This window comes from Miscanthus floridulus, chromosome 2, assembly GCF_019320115.1.
Source record: "Miscanthus floridulus cultivar M001 chromosome 2, ASM1932011v1, whole genome shotgun sequence".
In the NCBI taxonomy this organism is placed as follows: Eukaryota; Viridiplantae; Streptophyta; class Magnoliopsida; order Poales; family Poaceae; genus Miscanthus; species Miscanthus floridulus.
In genome coordinates this window covers 160673677-160691883 of record NC_089581.1, presented here as the reverse complement: position 1 = coordinate 160691883, position 18207 = coordinate 160673677, and the positions used below count along the sequence as shown (strand labels likewise).

General features: G+C 44.0%; 1 pseudogene; it reads left to right on the top strand.

Annotated features, from left to right (window-relative positions):
- The first annotated feature begins 1066 nt into the window (after nt 1–1066).
- On the top strand, nt 1067–2417 carry LOC136537353 (uncharacterized; annotated as a pseudogene).
- Nucleotides 2418–18207: the final 15790 nt, after the last annotated feature.

Here is an 18207-nt window from a genome sequence, read left to right as displayed (position 1 = left end):
AACAGGGCGTGGCCCTGGTTGCTCAGTGTGCACAAGAAGCAGGTACAACACTGAGGTTCAACCAATTATTTCGATCACACCCTAGTTCCTCAATCAATTATTTGCAGACATACAAATGGCCCTGACATGCTGCTGGATTCATAATTTTCTATGCCAAATGCAGACATACAACTATGCACAAGGAGCAGATCTAGCACTTGGGGGCTGTGATATGGTCTAAAAGGCTAGAAACACAGAGAGCATAGTACAAAACAGAGAGCATGAGATCACACACACATGTAGCTAGCAGAAATCAAACACACACACACACAAATCGAATTTTCTAGGCCAATTTTCTAAAAGTAATTTTGCAGCCACACCACTCAGCAGTCCTCAACTAATCCTCAACTAAAATTACAAATATATCTGTTATGCATTTGCTATATTCTTATTATAAATAAATTACAGAACAAAAATAAGGAAATTACACATTTGATATAGTGCAACTTGTACTTGCTGCTAATACAATTATACTGTACATGTATACAATTTAAAGATTCCGACTTCATGCAACTTGTACACGTAAAGCCGGGCAAAGGGGCAGAGATCAGATCGAAAGAGGAACCATAAACTTCAACAACCAAGGTTAGTACACCGATCATTTGAATTCAATCTCCTTGTGTGTGTTAGATGTATGGAATATGTAATGATGAGAAACCTTCTAACTGTCAAAACATGAAATATGGATGTTATAACATAACATGAATATAGAAAGAAGAACAAGGCAGCAGGAAATGTCAGAGGCATAATATCAGATTCAGAATATGAGGAAATGATTCGCTAAGAAGAAAGCAACAATGATGTAAAATTACTCCTAATTCAAAATAGTTGACACAAATAATAAATAAATGAGAACTAATGGCTTCTTTATTTTCTTGAAGGTTTTAATTGCTTCCCTTATGCAACTAATACAAGCACCAGTCGAGTTTGATCAACTACTTGAGGTAAGAAACACAATTCAATGATGCAATGAAAAAAAGAAGAATCTGATAAAAAGCTATATAAGTACTCAGCTGCTTGCTTTTTTATGAAGTAGAATAATATGTATGTCACAATAAGTAGATGTGATGATTATCCAACATCAGTGAACTCACAAGAAACAATTAAGGTAGTGCAGTCAGCTCCTTACCAAATATTTGCAGGCACAAATTGTTCTAATGACCTTTCAAATACCTACAAATACAAAAAGATGAGCAAAATCATTGCTTAGAATCAAAAAATGCCAACATAAGAAGGTTGTTTTTCGACTAAAATATATTTCAATGCAGGGAGGCTACACTGAACTTATGATGGAACAGATCAGGAACTCTCAGAAAGATAATCAGACTGACAGGAATACACAGGTAAAATTTAAAATATCAGTATACAAAAATTATAATTCAGACATATGCAAATTACACACATATGTGCAATGTAATTTCAGCATAACAGTACTTTAATTTCAATCCTTCATTATAAACTGTGCAGCAACATGAAGAGATGCAAGGATCATTAACAAAGATGATACTTGGAAATGACAGGAATGAGATAAAACTATATTATATATGCTTGTCAAACTAGTTATGTTATATTATAAATAGTAACCATTCTCATTATTAAACAAATAAAATAGAATATGACTTGAAGATCTGGATGTAATCTTTGGACTACAAACCGACTGGTCAATATCAGAGTCAAGGTTGTCATATGAGGTAGATACAGACAGCTGAGCCAATTTGATTACATTTATAAGCAATACAAATATGTACTGGCATCAAAGTAAAACTTATCTTTGCAAAAACAGGATAGAGAAATGGCAATCGTCGCTGATGATGATGGAGCAACGACAAGCATAGCGGATGATGATAGATCTGAAATTCAACAATACCATTGGCAAACTGATGTATTCAATAACATGGACATTGATGAGATACATAAAAAATGATCTCTTCAACTATTTCAGTTCACACTGAAAAAAAATTATTTATATTATAAATGACATTACTCAGAAACTAAGACTGCTACTAATATATTTACAGGTGCAACATGAAAATCAAGATGATCAACCAACGATGACAGAAAATGACTTGAGGATCATAGTAATAGAACCAACAAGTTCAGATATTACATCACCTATAATAGATGATAATGAGCATATAAATGGCAGCCAGGAACTGACAGAGGAAGAGATTGAAGAATTCATAAAAAATGAGCAGGTTGCAGCATCTGAAGGCAACAATGCACCAATCAACAGTAAGTACACCCCAAAACTATTGATGGAATTTAAGACTAGGGATGACGCTCACCATTTCTTCAACTTCTATGCATTCCTAGCCGGATTTCAAGTTGCCATAACACATACGACAAGAACTCAAAGTAAGAAGAGAATAATGAGGTAGTCAAAGTGATAATGAGATGCACTCGTCAAGGAAAAGAAAAGGAACCAAAGTCTTTAGAGCAAGAAGAAGCTGAAGTAGACAAGGATGTTCGAAAGAAACCGGTAAGGAGAAGGAAAACAAATGTTCAACAAAAGTCAGATTGTCCTTATGTTATGATGGTGAAAGAAGAAGGAGGTGTATGGAAGATTAAAACTCTTGATTTGGAGCTTAATCATGAGCTATGCCCTGGAGACAGGGATCAACTAATTTCTGGTCACAAGTATATGACAGAAATAGAAAAAGGACTTATCAAGACTATGAACAATAACAATGTCCCGACTAGGAAGATGGTTTCTATTCTATCGTATCTGAGAGGGGGGCTTACAACTCTACTTGATAAAAAAGAAAGATATCAGCAACTATAGGACAAGGCTGAACAGAGAAGTTAAAGGAATCAGATATGACTATAAGTACTGGATTATTTTAGAAAAAAAACAAACTGAGGATCCGTCTTTCTTTTACAAGTTTGATTTAGATGAGGACAAGAGAGTGAGAAACTTGTTCTGGATAGACTGTTCTTCTATGAAATATTATGCAGATTATGGAGAATATGTAAGTTTGGACACAACATATATGACCAACCGATACAACTTACCTTTTGCACCATTTGTTGGAATCACATGACATGGGCAAAGTTGTCTTTTCGGATGTGCTTTCCTGCATGATGAGATAGTGGACACTTTTCAGTGGGTATTTCAAACTTTCCTTGAAGCAATGGGAGAAAAACACCCTCAAACGATCATCACAGAACATGAGATGTTCTCGGTGAAAAAATGCACAATAATTATGATCTTCAAAAAATACAAAACAAGAACAATAAAATTGCATGTTTCAAATAGTGCAAATACTACATGTTATTAATGCAATTATATTGTATATGTATATAAATACAGAATCCTAGCTCATCAATGTGGAGCTTGCTGACAGTATAATTAAACAACACAGAATGTGTACATAAAAAGAATGACAAACTAGGAGACAACAACACATATGAGAGAACTAATTTAAATACCTCATACTGCTAGATGCCAAAGGTTCACATAATGAGAGAATACAATTTCTAGAAGCACAAAAGATGTAGAAAGAACCTTAACATGAGCCTCCTAGTTGCAGCCATATTTGGATGACATCCTAGTTCCTCAACCAAGTACTTGCACACCTCTAGATGGCCCTGGCATGCTGCTCGATCACCATTTCCTATGCCCAGGTTCCTTATGATACCTTACACACAATGACACAAACAAGTTACCACATTGAGGAAGCATATACCCAACACATGACCGCACAATCATCAAGAAAAACTAGCAATTACACCCACTGGCAGATCCTACTAGCACACTACTACAACCATTCTTGCATGTGAGTAAGCTGCCTCAAGCACATGCAGCTATTGGAGATCACACTGGTACACTATTGTAGAGAAATTATCATAAGCAAATATCATGCACAAAAAATAGAAAAACTTCTACATAAAATAACAAGGAGGAGTTTAGCTTCTGGGGTTTGTATTATATTTATATGCAAGGACAAGGACAAAAATGAGATGTGTGTTGGCACAAATCAAAATTAACAAAGTTTATGAAGTGTTAGCACAAATCACAAGAGACTAATTTTTTTCTATGAAAGGACAATGACATAAACTTGGCTTGGGCAAGCACAAACCACAATAAACAACGGAAAAGGTGAGCTAGCACAAATGACAAGGACAAAAAAGAGGTGTGTGTTGCCACAAATCACAATTAACAAAGTTCAAGATGTGTTAGCATAAATCACAAGGAACAATTTTATTCTATGAAATGGCAAGGACAAAAATTTGTTGTGTGTCGGCACAAATCACATTTTTTTATCCAAACTAGAATGTAGAAGTAGCAATGATGTAACCACATAAAAACCCTATGCAAACAGAGAATAATGCAGCAAGCACTACAAGTTTGACACAGAGGAAAAAATAGTGCCCAGGTAAACTTACCAATTGATATGGCGGTTGTGCTCCTTTGGTACCTGAAATAAAGTCCTAGGAAATCACTTATGATCAGGAAAGTTTCATAACAAGACAAAAGTTCGCAAAAAGTTTTTTGAGCCTCTGCTTGGTATACTTACACATATGAGAGCGAATGCACCAGCTCCTACATGTCATCTGGTTTGAAGTCTATGTCATCATGCATGATGTGATCATAGTCCCCTAGCAAAAAAAACATGCACTTAGTTCTATCAATTCACTGGAAATAAGGGAAATAATGTCAACATAGGCTAACTTACAACAGTAGAACCAAGTTTAGTGAAATCTAGATACACACTGAAATGAGGCGACAACAGCACAAGCCATAATGAGGCAACAACAGCAGAACCAATTTTTTTATGTTTGCTCTTATATGTATTTCAGGTGTGAAGGCCCTTGGCAGTTTAAATCGAAACACAGTTGCTTTTGTGTGGCGTCATAAATGCAGGACATTTCTCATTTCAGACCAAACTAATAACAGATCCAAAACTGACACAAATTGACTGCAGAGCAAATCCTAAGGCACTAAAATTGCATATGGTTACTAATAGGCAACCCCTTGCAAGGAAAAGGGACATGTTGCATATCCTCAACATGAAAATTGCGGGGCTAGGAAACTTACAATTTACATCATTGCTGATTGCAATTAACTGAATGTTTTATTTGTTTTGTTTTTGTGAATAGGAAAGATTAATAGGAATAGAGCACTACGACTACTATGGACAAGAATAATAAACAAAAAAATCAGTAATATACTGTGGATGCATCTTATTTGTGCTAGTAGTGCACCAACACAACTTTAAAGTAGCTGGAGCATATTTTGCAAGCTGTGTGGTTTTCTAAACTCAAAATTGAGTATTCTGTATGTGAGAAAATACTCTATTGGTAGTTTCCAGATAACAAAATCAACAAGATTCGAAAAATCACCAATGAAGGTACAGGTCATGGTAAACTAGATTTTATCGAGACATGAAATGTACTCACAATTGCCTAAAATGCAGGCCTCAAAGCAGCCATCTCATAGTTGCAACAACCTGCAGAATGGTCATTACAGGACTTTAGCAAAGATGACAGACACCCAATGTTTAGAAGAATAGATGCAGCTGAAAATTGATGTATACAATCTTAACAAGGGACAATATGTAGTAGTAGTACATTACATCTCAACAGTCTGCAGCTTGAGGATCATCACAAGTAAACTTACAATTTTTCCCAATACATATCATCACAAGTAAGCTCCATTTGATCTTGGACCTAGACTATCTGAGGTTCCCTTACCAGGAAGTGTACACCATGACAGAGCAACTTCCATTGTACCAACCAACTTAGATGCATGCCTTGCTTGTTTAGCTACCTTTTCAAGGGGCAACCTGAAACGACCCCGATTTCCACGATGGGAAATCCACAGCGTCGAAGTGTAATAATACCGTTATAGATCATATTACCCAAATTTCAGTCGAATATCACATACATACAATGATAAAATCAGAGTACAAATAGTGCGAAATTACATAAATTATTACATCGCCGCATTGGCTGGAATCAAAAGTAGCATTCATTCAGAACAGCTTGAAGATAAGATCACCAAACGTGAGCGTAGGCACGAACCCCTCAACCGTCAAACTCCTCGGAGCTAAACTCCTCAGCAGAACCTATGTGCCAAAATTTATCAGTACGATTTGTACTGGCCACTCCCAACCCTATGAGAATTACTTTGTGGAAATTGGATGCAAGTTGGATATAGTCAAAAGGAACCTATAAGGCTGGGGTTTTCTATGTATTTAGCATATTAGGTATTTAAAAGTATAGTCAAGTTTTAACACCATTCTCACACACATTCCACCCCATTCCCATTCCAGAGCCAGGTTTCGATATGTGGGATCGATATACCACCATCTCCACACCATCACCATACCATCGCTCAGTCGACATACCAACTCTCTCTCGGCACTATCTCAAGGCCCGTAGCCCCTGGCTATGACCGAACACTCACTCCCAAGGGGAGAAAAGAAGGACTCATCTTGCTATCTAGTTTAAGCGAATCCCAGGAAAGGTCTATAGCCGACAAGTCGGGACATGTATCGATCGATCAACCATACACTCTGTAGAGGTTTTACATAACCACAAGATCTGCCTTCCTCGCTGACCGTCATCAACTGGGCTGATTCTGGCCGCATGCTAGCCTAGAATAATACCACTCTACCATTCAGCCCTGGTACACCCCAAGTCTAGTCTAGGGTGGCTGTAACTGTGAGTCATGAGCCTGGGTCCACAAGGTCTCCATGAAGTCTCAGAAGGGTGTGGGGGAAATCCTCCACGCCCCCGTACCTCCTTACACTGTCCGCTATCAACCTAGCAGTAGTGGCAATATCCTACCAAGTAGTCCGGCCATCCCACACCATATAGGGTGAGTGGTACGTAAGGCTTCCCAGGTGAATCTGAGTACTAGTAAGTCCTTAGGGATGACCAAGTCCAGAATGTCTTCATCAGGGTTTCCATTTACTTGTGCCACCACAGCACCTCCACCCCGGGCTCCTCCCATCATAGGTTCACACCCAGGGCCACCTCATATACCATTTACCCACCACAGGTATCCATTTCCAGGGTGCCCAGGTAGCACCCCATGGCAAGACTTGCCCTAGGCTTATCATATACTCCAATTTGGTCAACACAACCCTCACCCTCCACACACCCAAGTCACACACTGCAGCACTCTCCCCATAGTCCAGATAACACCAGTTTCCACCACACCTCAATGTAGTACAAGCGTAGTAGAAGTGATAAGCAATGAAATATAGCAACAAGCAGTGTGTCTAGCCTAATAGCAGGGTGAGCAGGGGTATGGTTGCATCAAGGTAAAGGCCATCAAGAAAGCATACTACCATGCAAGTCCTATCATAGTGTGATTACAACAATAAAGTAAAGCAATAGCAGCTCTATATTAGCCATGCGTAATAGGTGCTACAAGATTGGGTGGGATGTGGCACCTTCAGTGTAGTCAGTCTCCATACTCCTCACGGTACTCACGATCCTCGTCTGTCTGGTTCTCCTCTGAGTCTACAAACGATCGCATTATAGTCGCGTTAGCGACGTCTATAGAATAGCACAAAGAAGCAATGAAAATTCAAAAGAGCCAAATGCACTCAAACATGGGTTCATTGCGTAGAGCTTGATTTTAGATGAATTTTGGTCCTAGTTTCGTATTTTTTCTAAGGTCCTATGAATTAGTTATGAATTTTCGAAGTTTAAATCATTTCTGAAAATGGAAAAGGCCGAATTAATCCTGGGTTGACACGTGTCATGCTGTGACTAGTCCACGTGGCATGCTGACATCAGCATGACGTCAGCGTCTCGATTTTGAGCTGACAGGTGGGGTCCAGCTGACGTTAGTAACGTCATCAGTTCTGACAGGTGGGTCCAGGGGCTCTTGGTCCACTGACATGTGGGTCCGGTCAAAGTCAACGTTAGTCAACGGTCAATGGTCTACGGTCAACGGTCAGGGTCACTGACATGTGGGTCCTGCATGACGTCATCATGATGTCAGCATGATGTCACCCACTGACAAGTGGGTCCAGCGACTCGGTGTCGCTGACATGTGGGGCTAGGTCAACTGGTCGACGTTGACTGGTCAACTGGTTAATACGGGCCAAGTCTCAAACAGGCTCTGGTGGGTCTCAAACGTCGTTGCCATGGGCCTCTACTGGGCTGTGGTCTATGGCTCGTGGTCCACAGTGGACGCATGCGCCGGTCTACGGTGGACTGCCTCTCCTTCTGGTGAACCGTGTCCACACTTCTCTCACTCTGTGGTCCACAGTGCACCGGGTGCGTGCACAGTGGGGCCGGCGAGGGGAATTCCCCTATTTCTCCCACGGCTGTGCTTCCATCGGTGGCGAGCGCCCAGGTGAGCCTCCGTGGTGACGCTGGTGTCCAATTAGGGAGGGGAAAGGCTTCCCCAGGCACGGCGATCATGATGCTGGGGTCTAAGTGGTGGCCGGGACCTTCCAGGGCAGTTGGCCACGGTGGTTGGCGGCTTGGTGTGGCGGCGCTCATCGGTGTGGCATGGTCAGGCTGTGGTGGTGGCCAAGAGCGTGTTTGGCGGGGTGCGTGAGTTTCCTGTGGCTCTAGCGAACAGGGCGGGCAAGTAAAGGAGGCACCAGGCTCTCCCAGCGGTACTAGGCCATGGTGGTCTGGTGCTCTAGCCGGTGGTGGCGGTGCTCTGGCCGGTGGTCTAGTGCTCTGGCCGATGGTGGTGGTTCTCTGGCCGGTGGTCTGGTGCTCTAGCCAAGGGGCAACGGCTGACTATCGTCGACTTGGTCTATGCGGCTATCTTTCGGTCATCACGGTGATGCTCTACGGCTACGTTCTAGTCTAGCAAGGTGGTCGGGTGCGCCGGTGGTGGCTGCGCCATGGCGGCGGCGTCATGAGCGTGGCGTGCGTGTGCTCTGCTTCGGTGTCCATGGGGCTTGGAGGGGTCTACAGCGTCCTAGGGCTCGGAGGTGGTCGTGGTGTGCGAGTGAGTGTGTTGTGCTTGTGTGCCTAGATACCGGAGATGGCCTTGGCCTACGCGCTCACGGTATGGAGCGCCATGGCCGGAGTAGCAAGGTCCGGTGGCGAGCAGGGGAAGAACTGGGGGCTCATCGTAGGTGTTGTGGAAGAGGGGATGGCGACGCAGTGGCGAGTTGCGGCTGTGTAGCTCTGGAGGCAACGTAGTATCGTGCAGCTTCGTGGCGTCGGCTCCTACTCCGGACGGCTTTGGAGGTGTTCCGATGGCACCTCTTTCTTCCTCCTCCCTCTCCCTTCCTTCTTCCTCGCTTTTCTCTGGCTCAGGTGTGCACGGGATGGCCACAAAGTGGCGGCAGGGGCGTTGAGAGCTTAGGGCGCTAGGGCAACTAGGGCCGGGGCTCTTATAGCCGGAGCTCCAAGCTCCAATGGCGGATGGCTGGTGATCGGCGGATGGGGATCAAGGGTGATCGGGGTGCGGAGCTTGCATCCAACGGCCGCGAGTGGTTGCGTGGGCGCAGCGCCAAGGAGACAGGGCCATGCCCCGGGCGTGACCCCCTGGCCCGGCCCTGCTAGTGCTGTCGGGGCTCGGTCGGAGAAGAGAATCGGCATGAGCGGTCGGGGGCGTGGCGTGGAGAAGATGAGCAGGAGGGCTGACATGCAGGGCCCATGTGGTAGCGGCTACAAGCGAAGGCGGTGAGGCGTGTGGGCGTGAGCGGCATGCGGGCTGGCTGCTGGGCCTGTGCGAGCTTGTGGGCCAGCCTGCTGCTGCGCGCTAGCGGGGTTGGCCGGTTGCTGGCTAGGCCATGAAGCCGAGTAGGCCTAGGCCATAGCGAGGCTTCCTCCCTTTTCTTCTTTTTCTATTTTTCTTTTCTTCTCCTTTATTTGAATTCAATTTTGATCTTGAAATTTGGTTTCCAAATTGGCACACCATATTCATTGGAGTTTTAGATATGAGGCCCACAACATACTTATATAAATATTAGGAATTTATTTAGCTATTTTGTATAATAAAAATAGATGTAGTTTTGTTATACACAAATGGAAATAGTTTTCTTTTTAAACATTTATCCTTTGGTTTAAATAATAATTACTTTATGGTGTGTTTCTTTAAAGGGGCTTTTCAGGCATTATATAAAGCAAATGAAAATCCAAATCACCATGTGAGTTAACATTATATGCTATGTTTCATTTGTTGGTATTTAAATAAACATGATTAACTATAGCATGACATGCTTGTGTGATGACTTAGGTTGGGGTTAGACCTAATGCATCCCTTAGGTTGGGTTTCTATACATGACACTCATCATCACATTGGAGTTTTTAAAAAAAATTTGTAGTTGGTATTTTTAGTGTATGGATTTTTGGGTTGTTACAGTCCTACCCCCTTAATAGAATCTTGTCCTCGAGATTAATGCGTAACGTACTCTTTGAAAAGATAAGGATAGTGTAGCCGGAAGGTTAGACTCTTTCTCCCATGTTGCTTCTCTCTCTGTGTGATTGCTCCATTGGATCTTGCACAAAGGAATAGTCTTGATTCGGGTCTCTATGGTATCTCTGCCTAGAATTCTAATAGGATGTTCTTTGTACTCAAGTGTATCTTGAATGTCAAGTGTATCAGTTGGAACTACTTCATCGGGCACTCTCAAACACTTGTGTAGCTGTGAGACATGGAATACGGGACATACACCCATCAATTCCTTGGGTAGCTCAAGTTTGTAGGCGAGCTTTCCAATCCTCTTGCAAATCTTGTATGGGGCAACAAATCTAGGGGCAAGCTTTCCTTTCACATGGAATCTGACAGTTCCACGTAGCGGGGATACCTTGAGATAGACAAAATCTCCCACATTGAACTTCAGTTCTCTTCTCCTTTTGTCAGCATAGCTCTTGTATCGACTTTGAGCAATTCTCAAATTCTCTCTTACTTGAGAAACTCCTTCTTCGGCATCTTGAATTTTAGCAGAGTCAAAGAATGATCTTTCTCCTAGTTGAGACCACATCAAAGGTGTTCTACAAGATCTGCCATACAGAGCTTCAAGCGGCGACATCTTGATGCTAGCTTGATAGCTGTTGTTGTAAGAGAACTCTGCATAGGGTAAGTATTTCTCCCAATCAGAGCCATAATTCAGTACACTAGCGCGAAGCATGTCTTCTAAGATCTGATTTACTCATTTAGTCTGTCCATCTGTCTGTGGGTGATAAGCAGTACTAAAATCGAGTTTGGTTCCAATGGACTTGTGCAGAGCTTCCCAAAATCGGGACACAAACTGAGGTCCACGATCTGATACAATACTAGAAGGAGCTCCATGCAGTCTGAGAATATGCTCCACATATAAATCTGCTAATTTTTTGGCATTGGTCTTGGTCTTAACTGGTACAAAGTGAGCAATCTTGGTTAGGCGATCAATAATCACCCAGACAGAATCATTGCCTTTCTGCGAACGGGGCAGTCCAACTATGAAATCCATGGATATGCTCTCCCACTTCCACTCGGGAACGTCAAGAGGCTTTAGCAATCCTACAGGCCTTTGATGTTTAGCCTTGACTCTATTGCAGGTGTCACAACGTGCCACATGTCCTGCAATGTCCGTCTTCATGCCTTTCCACCAAAAGTGTTTCTTCACATCTTGATACATCTTTGAACCTCCAAGGTGAATACAGTACTTAGAATCATGAGCTTCTAATAGAACTTCCTCTCGTAGTGCTGGATTAGAAGGTACACAAATTCTGTCCTTGAACCAAATGGTTCCTTGTTCATCTTCATGGTGGTTGGTCTTATAGCCTAGTTTCATCAGACCACAGAGATATTCGATTTCTTTATAATTTTTCTGAGCTTGATGGATGTGATCTATAAGATCATACTGTATGCGGAGCTCATTCAGCAAGCCATGCGGTAGTATCTCAAGTTGGAAATCTTCAATCTCTTCCTTGAGCTCAGGTGGTACGGATTCTGTGATCAAGGTGTGACAGTAACTCTTGCGACTGAGAGCATCTGTGACTACATTAGCTTTTCCTGGGTGATAGTAAATTTCTAGGTCATAATCCTTGATTAACTCTAGCCATTGGCATTGCCTCATATTTAGATCTTCCTGAGTGAAAAAGTACTTTAAGCTCTTGTGATCCGTATAGATATCACACTTGTTGCCTATCAAGTAGTGTCTCCAGATCTTCAAGGCATGCACAACTGCTGCTAACTCAAGATTATGGGTTGGGTAACTGGTTCTCAGTGTTCTTTCAACTATCGAGACGCATATGCTATCACTCTCCCATCTTGCATCAGTACACAACCAAGTCCTTGACGGGATGCATCACAATAGACCACGAAATCTTTGCTGATATCAGGCAATGCTAGCACAGGAGTTGTGGTAAGCTTCTGTTTCAATTCCTAGGAAGCCTTGTTCGCACGCGGGCGTCCATTCAAACTCCTTAGTCTTCTTCAGAAGGCTTGGTCATTGGACGGGCTATCTTGGAGAAGTTTTCGTTGAATCAGCGATAATATCCAGCCAATCCCAAGAAACTTCTGATTTCTATCACATTACGGGGTTGATCCCACTCTTTCATGGCTTCAATCTTGGCTAGATCAACTACGACACCTTCAGCTGATAGTACATGGCCTAAGAAGGCAACTTTCTATAACCAAAATTCACATTTGTTGAACTTTGCGTATAGCTGATGTTGGGCTAGTTTCTCAAGCACCGTTCTCAGATGATGTTCGTGTTCTTCAGCGGTGGATGAATAGACAAGGATGTCATCAATGAACACTACCATGAACTTATCCAGTTCATTCATGAAAACCTTATTCATCATGTTCATGAAGTATACTGGGAGCATTCATGAGTCCAAAGGACACCACGGTGAACTCAAACTGACCATACCTAGTCACAAAAGCTGTCTTCGAGATGTCACTCTCTCGAATCTTCATCTGATGATAGCCAGATCTAAGATCAATCTTGGAGAAATACTTGGCACCTCAAAGCTGATCGAGCAGATCATCAATCCTTGGCAGGGGGTACTTGTTCTTGATGGTGACTGCTGTTCAAGTTCCGATAATCAATGCACATCCTCATTGAGCCATCCTTCTTCTAAACAAATAGAACAGGGGATCCCTAGGGTGAAGCATTGGGTCTGATATATCCCTTCGAGATGAGTTCATCAAGCTATTTCTTGAGCTCAGCCAGTTCATCAACTAACATGCGATAGGATCTCTTGGCAATGGGTCCTGTTCCCTGGCAAAAGATCAATGATGAACTCTACATCACTGGTCTGGTGGCATACCCGGATAATTCTTTAGGGAATACATCGAGATAGTCTCTGACCATAGGCACATCATGAACTGTCTTCTCCTCTTTCTGTGATTCTGAACTCGCTTTAAGGGCACTTAGGATAGAGGTGGACTTTCCGGACTGGGGTTCACATATAACAACTTGGCCTGATGGGTGGGTCACTTGGACATATCTAGGCAAACATGATATGATACCTCAGGTGAATGGTTAACCAATCCATACCTAAGATGACATCTAGGTTTGTGGAAGGTAACAGGGTTAGGTCGGCTTTAAAGATAAGACCTTCAATGGTAAGACTCACTCCCTTATAGATGTGGGTGCATTTTAGGTCTCCTAAAGGTGAGCTGGTGATGATAGGCTTCTCGTGTGGGGTTACAGGCAAGTCATGCTCTTGTGCAAACTTGGATGATATATAAGAATAAGTTGCTCCAGAGTCAAATAGAACTGATGCAGTATTGCCATTAACTAGAAACATACCATACACAACGTCAGGGGCAGCCTATGCTTCCTCAGCGTCCAGATGGTTGAGACGACCACAGGTAGCAGATCCCTTGAACTGAGACTTCTGAGCAGCTGAGTTCTATGGGCACTCAGTGGCTTTGTGACCTGGTTGGCCACAAGCAAAGTAGGTGAAAGGCGTACCGCCTGTAGGGGTTGGCGCGGGTCCCTTCTAGTTTCCAGTACTTGGTGCGGAGCGGTTCTATGCTGGTTGCTCATTCACAGAGCGGGAACGGTTGAAACGGTCCTAAGTGTTGTGGTCCTAAGCATAACAATCCTGAGTGTATCTATCCTGAGCAGGGCAGGAGTATTTGGTGGTGTAGCCTCCACTACCCCTACTCGATCTAGGGTTGTCATCCCTATTGTGGCAAGAGCGTTCCTTGGATGGTGCATCACTATGGAACCTCTTGCTATCACATCCACGGAAGGACTCCTCAGGCTTACACTTCCTCTCCCTGTACTCTTCTCTAGCTTCAGCACAGTCCTTCTCAATCTGGATGCACCGATCCACCAGAGCACGCAACGTGTTACTCTCAATACCACCAAACTTTAGCTTGATGTGCGGGTTGAGTCCCTTGCGGTAATAGTATAGCTTCTCCTTCTTAGAGTTCACAACATAGGAAGGTGCATAGCGAAGAAGATTGGTGAAACGAGTAGTGTACTCGGCCACCCTGTCCTTTCCCATCTTGATGTTACGGAACTCCTCAGCTTTGGCCTCCATGATCCCCTTGGGAACATGATACTTAGTGAATGCTTCGGCGAACTCATCCCATGAGATGTTGGCAGGGTCTTCATGGGAATAACTGAAATTGTCCCACCAGGCACGTGCTGCACCTATGAGCTGGTGTGTGGCAGCTCCAACACACTCATCATCGGATGAAAGTAGTGAGGCCAAACTTCTTCTCCATTTCCTTGAGCCAGTCATCGGCTACAAGCGGGTTAGGATCGGTGCCATCATAGGTAGGTGGCCTTAGCTTCAGAAATCCCTCTAGCTTCCTTTGGAAGTCATTCTGCTAACCTCCTAGGTGACGGTTTGCTCCTTCAACAAGAGCTGCAAGAAGCTAGGTCTGTTGTGCCATCACTTCTGCCAGGTTCGGTGGTGGTGGTGGAGGAAGGTTCTCCTCAGGTGGCGGGGTATTCTCTAGGTGGAAGGGTATCCCTCCACATCCATGGTCACGACCATGGCCATGGTTGTTGCCACCATGTCCCCCATTTGGTTCAACTGGTTTAGGGGTGGGCGCACGTCCACGGTTCATCAGGCGATTAGATCGGCAGTTCAGGCATCTACAACACGGATCATAGAGAATTTAGTGTTTGTGCCATAAGTGCTTATAATTCGATATGATTACATGATTTTGATGATTTAAAGAAAAACATTTATACTATCCAACACTCATTACAAAGAAGCAATAAGATCCATGAGATGCAATAAGATCCAAAACATTCATTACATGGGTTTCATTACATAGCATCATCTCTAGTAGCTACACTTGAAGACGTGCGAGAATCGTACTACACATATTGTCTCATAATACATCTCATAAGGGGTACATCATGGGGTACAACTTATGGAAGCTACTGACACGACTCATGACCACGCAGGGTCATTCTACTCTAACTCGTACACCATAGCTGGGATACGATTGTTCTCGATCTCGATCTGCTCATCAGACTTGTGAAGTCGGGACACGTACTTCAAGGCCTCAGCGAGCTCCTTAGTAGGCTTGGCTCTAGGTAGGGTAGGGCAGGCATCTAGGTTGAGGCGAGTCAGGGCTAACTCAAACTCCTCTATCCTAGGCTTCGTCTTGCTGCGAATCTCCTTGGGTAGCTGATCCCACATACCCTTCATCTCCCTAAGGCGCTTCCTGTCAGACTTCTGCCAAGCCTGCCATGTCCTCTCATACTTGTCCTATAGGTACTCAGTCTACCTGAGTGCCTCGATCAGGTGACCCTAGTTGTGAACAGCCTTCTTCCTGAACTCCTCTAGCTCTTGAGTTATGGTCTTGTTCCGAGATTGGATCTTCAGCATATCAATCCCCTTGGATCTTTCACTGTCTCCCCTATGGTTGAACTCGGCCTTCTTGTCGTCCAACTCTCTCTGCAACTCCAAGACCTTGCTATCAAGGTAGCAGTTCCTATTGCCTAGGTCAGCGGCCTTGTCCTATAAGTCTATGACCTCAGTTCTGTGGACTTCCTCACGACGGTTGAGCTCGTCCTATAGCTTGGCAACTGTCTCAAGTAAACTAGCTCGCTCCTGTGCTCCCTGCGAGTCTCGCTCCTGGTGCTCCCATAGAAAAGCCTAGGTCCTGACATCTCCTCTACTCCAGCTAGGTCACGTACCTGTCTTGCTCTAGTAGGTGGATAGCTGAGACATGAAGGCATCTATCCTCCTCGGCAAGGATAACTCTGCCGGCTATGAAACTCTGCTCACTAGGGGTAAGGCTAAGGTCGAGGGCCTAGGGAAGTAGACTGAAACTCTGTCGTCTTCAAGTGCTCATAGTGGTCCCTCATCACTCTGTGAAGTGCCTTGTGTGAGATAGCTCGTAGTCCCTCCTCGACTGTGTCCTCTATAGTCAACTCGGTAAAAGCTGAGATAGAAGGTAAGGTAGTGCTAGCTGGGAACTCGACTGAGGTGACAACTAGTCCATCGATTCCTCCTTCCTGAGCTGGCTTCTCGGTGCAGGTGACCTTAACAAGCTCGTCGGGGACTCCTAACATGACGAGTACTCGGCAGAGGGTCTATGCAAAACCCCCGAGCTCACATAGGTCGAAGGTAAGCTTGGCATGGTCCTAGGGTAGTGGTCCTAGAGGCGGCTAGTCGATGTTCAGTTGCCATCTGCATGTTTTAAGGAACAGGTGTTAGCAGGTCAATATTAGATAAGCCTTGCATAAAAGTAAATGCAGGGTCGGTATATAACTGAAAGAAGGGCTGTTCATGTCCTATTCTATCATCCATTTCTGATGGTTTCATCCTATGGTCAAGTATGGCTCTGATACCAACTAAAACGACCCCTGATTTCCACGATGGGAAATCCACAGCGTCGAAGTGTAATAAGACCATTGTAGATCATATTACCCAAATTCCAGTCGAATATCACATTCCATACAACGATAAAATCAGAGTACAAATAGTGTGGAATTACATAAATTATTACATCGCCGCATTAGCGGAATCAAAAGTAGCATTCATTCAGAACAGCTTGAAGATAAGATCACCAAACATGAGCATAGGCACGAACCCCTCAACCAGTCAAACTCCTCAGGAGCTAAACTCCTCAGCAGAACCTGTGTGCCAAAATTTATCAGTACGATTTGTACTGGCCACTCCCAACCCTATGAGCATTGCTTTGTGGAAATTAGATGCAAGTTGGATATAGTCAAAAGGAACCTATAAGGCTAGGGTTTCCTATGTATTTAGCATATCAGGTATTTAAAAGTATAGTCAAGTTTTAACACCATTCTCACACACATTCCACCCCATTCCCATTCTAGAGCTAGGTTTCGATCCTGGATCGATATACCACCATCTCCACACCATCACCATACCATCGCTCAGTCAACAGGCCAACTCCCTCTCGGCACTATCTCAAGGCCCGTAGCCCCATGGCTACAATCGAACACTCACTCCCTAGGGGGAGAAAAGGACTCATCTCGCTATCTAGTTTAAGCGAATCTTAGGAAAGGTCCATAGCCAACAAGTCAGCACATGTATCGATCGATCAACCATACACTCTGTAGAGGTTTTACATAACCACAAGATCTGCCTTCCTCGCTGACCGTCATCAACTGGGCTAATTCCTGGCCGCTTGCTAGCCTAGGATAATGCCACTCTACCATTCAGCCCTGGTACACCCTAAGTCTAGTCTAGGGTGGCTAGAACTGTGAGTCATGAGCTAGGGTCCACAAGGTCTCCATGAAGTCTCGGAAGGGTGTGGGGGAAATCCTCCATGCCCCGTACCTCCTTACACTGTTCGCTATCAACCTAGCAGTAGTTGCAATATCCTACCAAGTAGTCCGACCAGTCCCGCACCATATAGGACGAGTGGTACATAAGGCTTCCCAGTGAATCTGAGTACTAGTAAGTCCTTAGGGATGACCAAGCCAGAATGTCTTCATCAGGGTTTCCATTTACCATGCCACCACAGCACCTCCACCTCGGGCTCCTCCCATCAGAGGTTCACACCTAGGGCCACCTCATATACCATTTACCCACCACAGGTATCCATTTCTAGGAGTGCCCAGGTAGCACCCCATGGCAAGACTTGCCCCAGGCTCGTCGTATACTCCAACTTGGTCGACACAACCCTCACCCTCCACACACCCAAGTCACACACGCAGCACTCTCCCCATAGTCCAGATAACACTAGTTTCCACCACGCCTCAATGTAGTACAAGCAGTAGTAGAAGTGATAAGCAATGAAATATAGCAGCAAGCGTGTGTCTAGCCTAATAGCAGGGTGAGCAGGGGTAT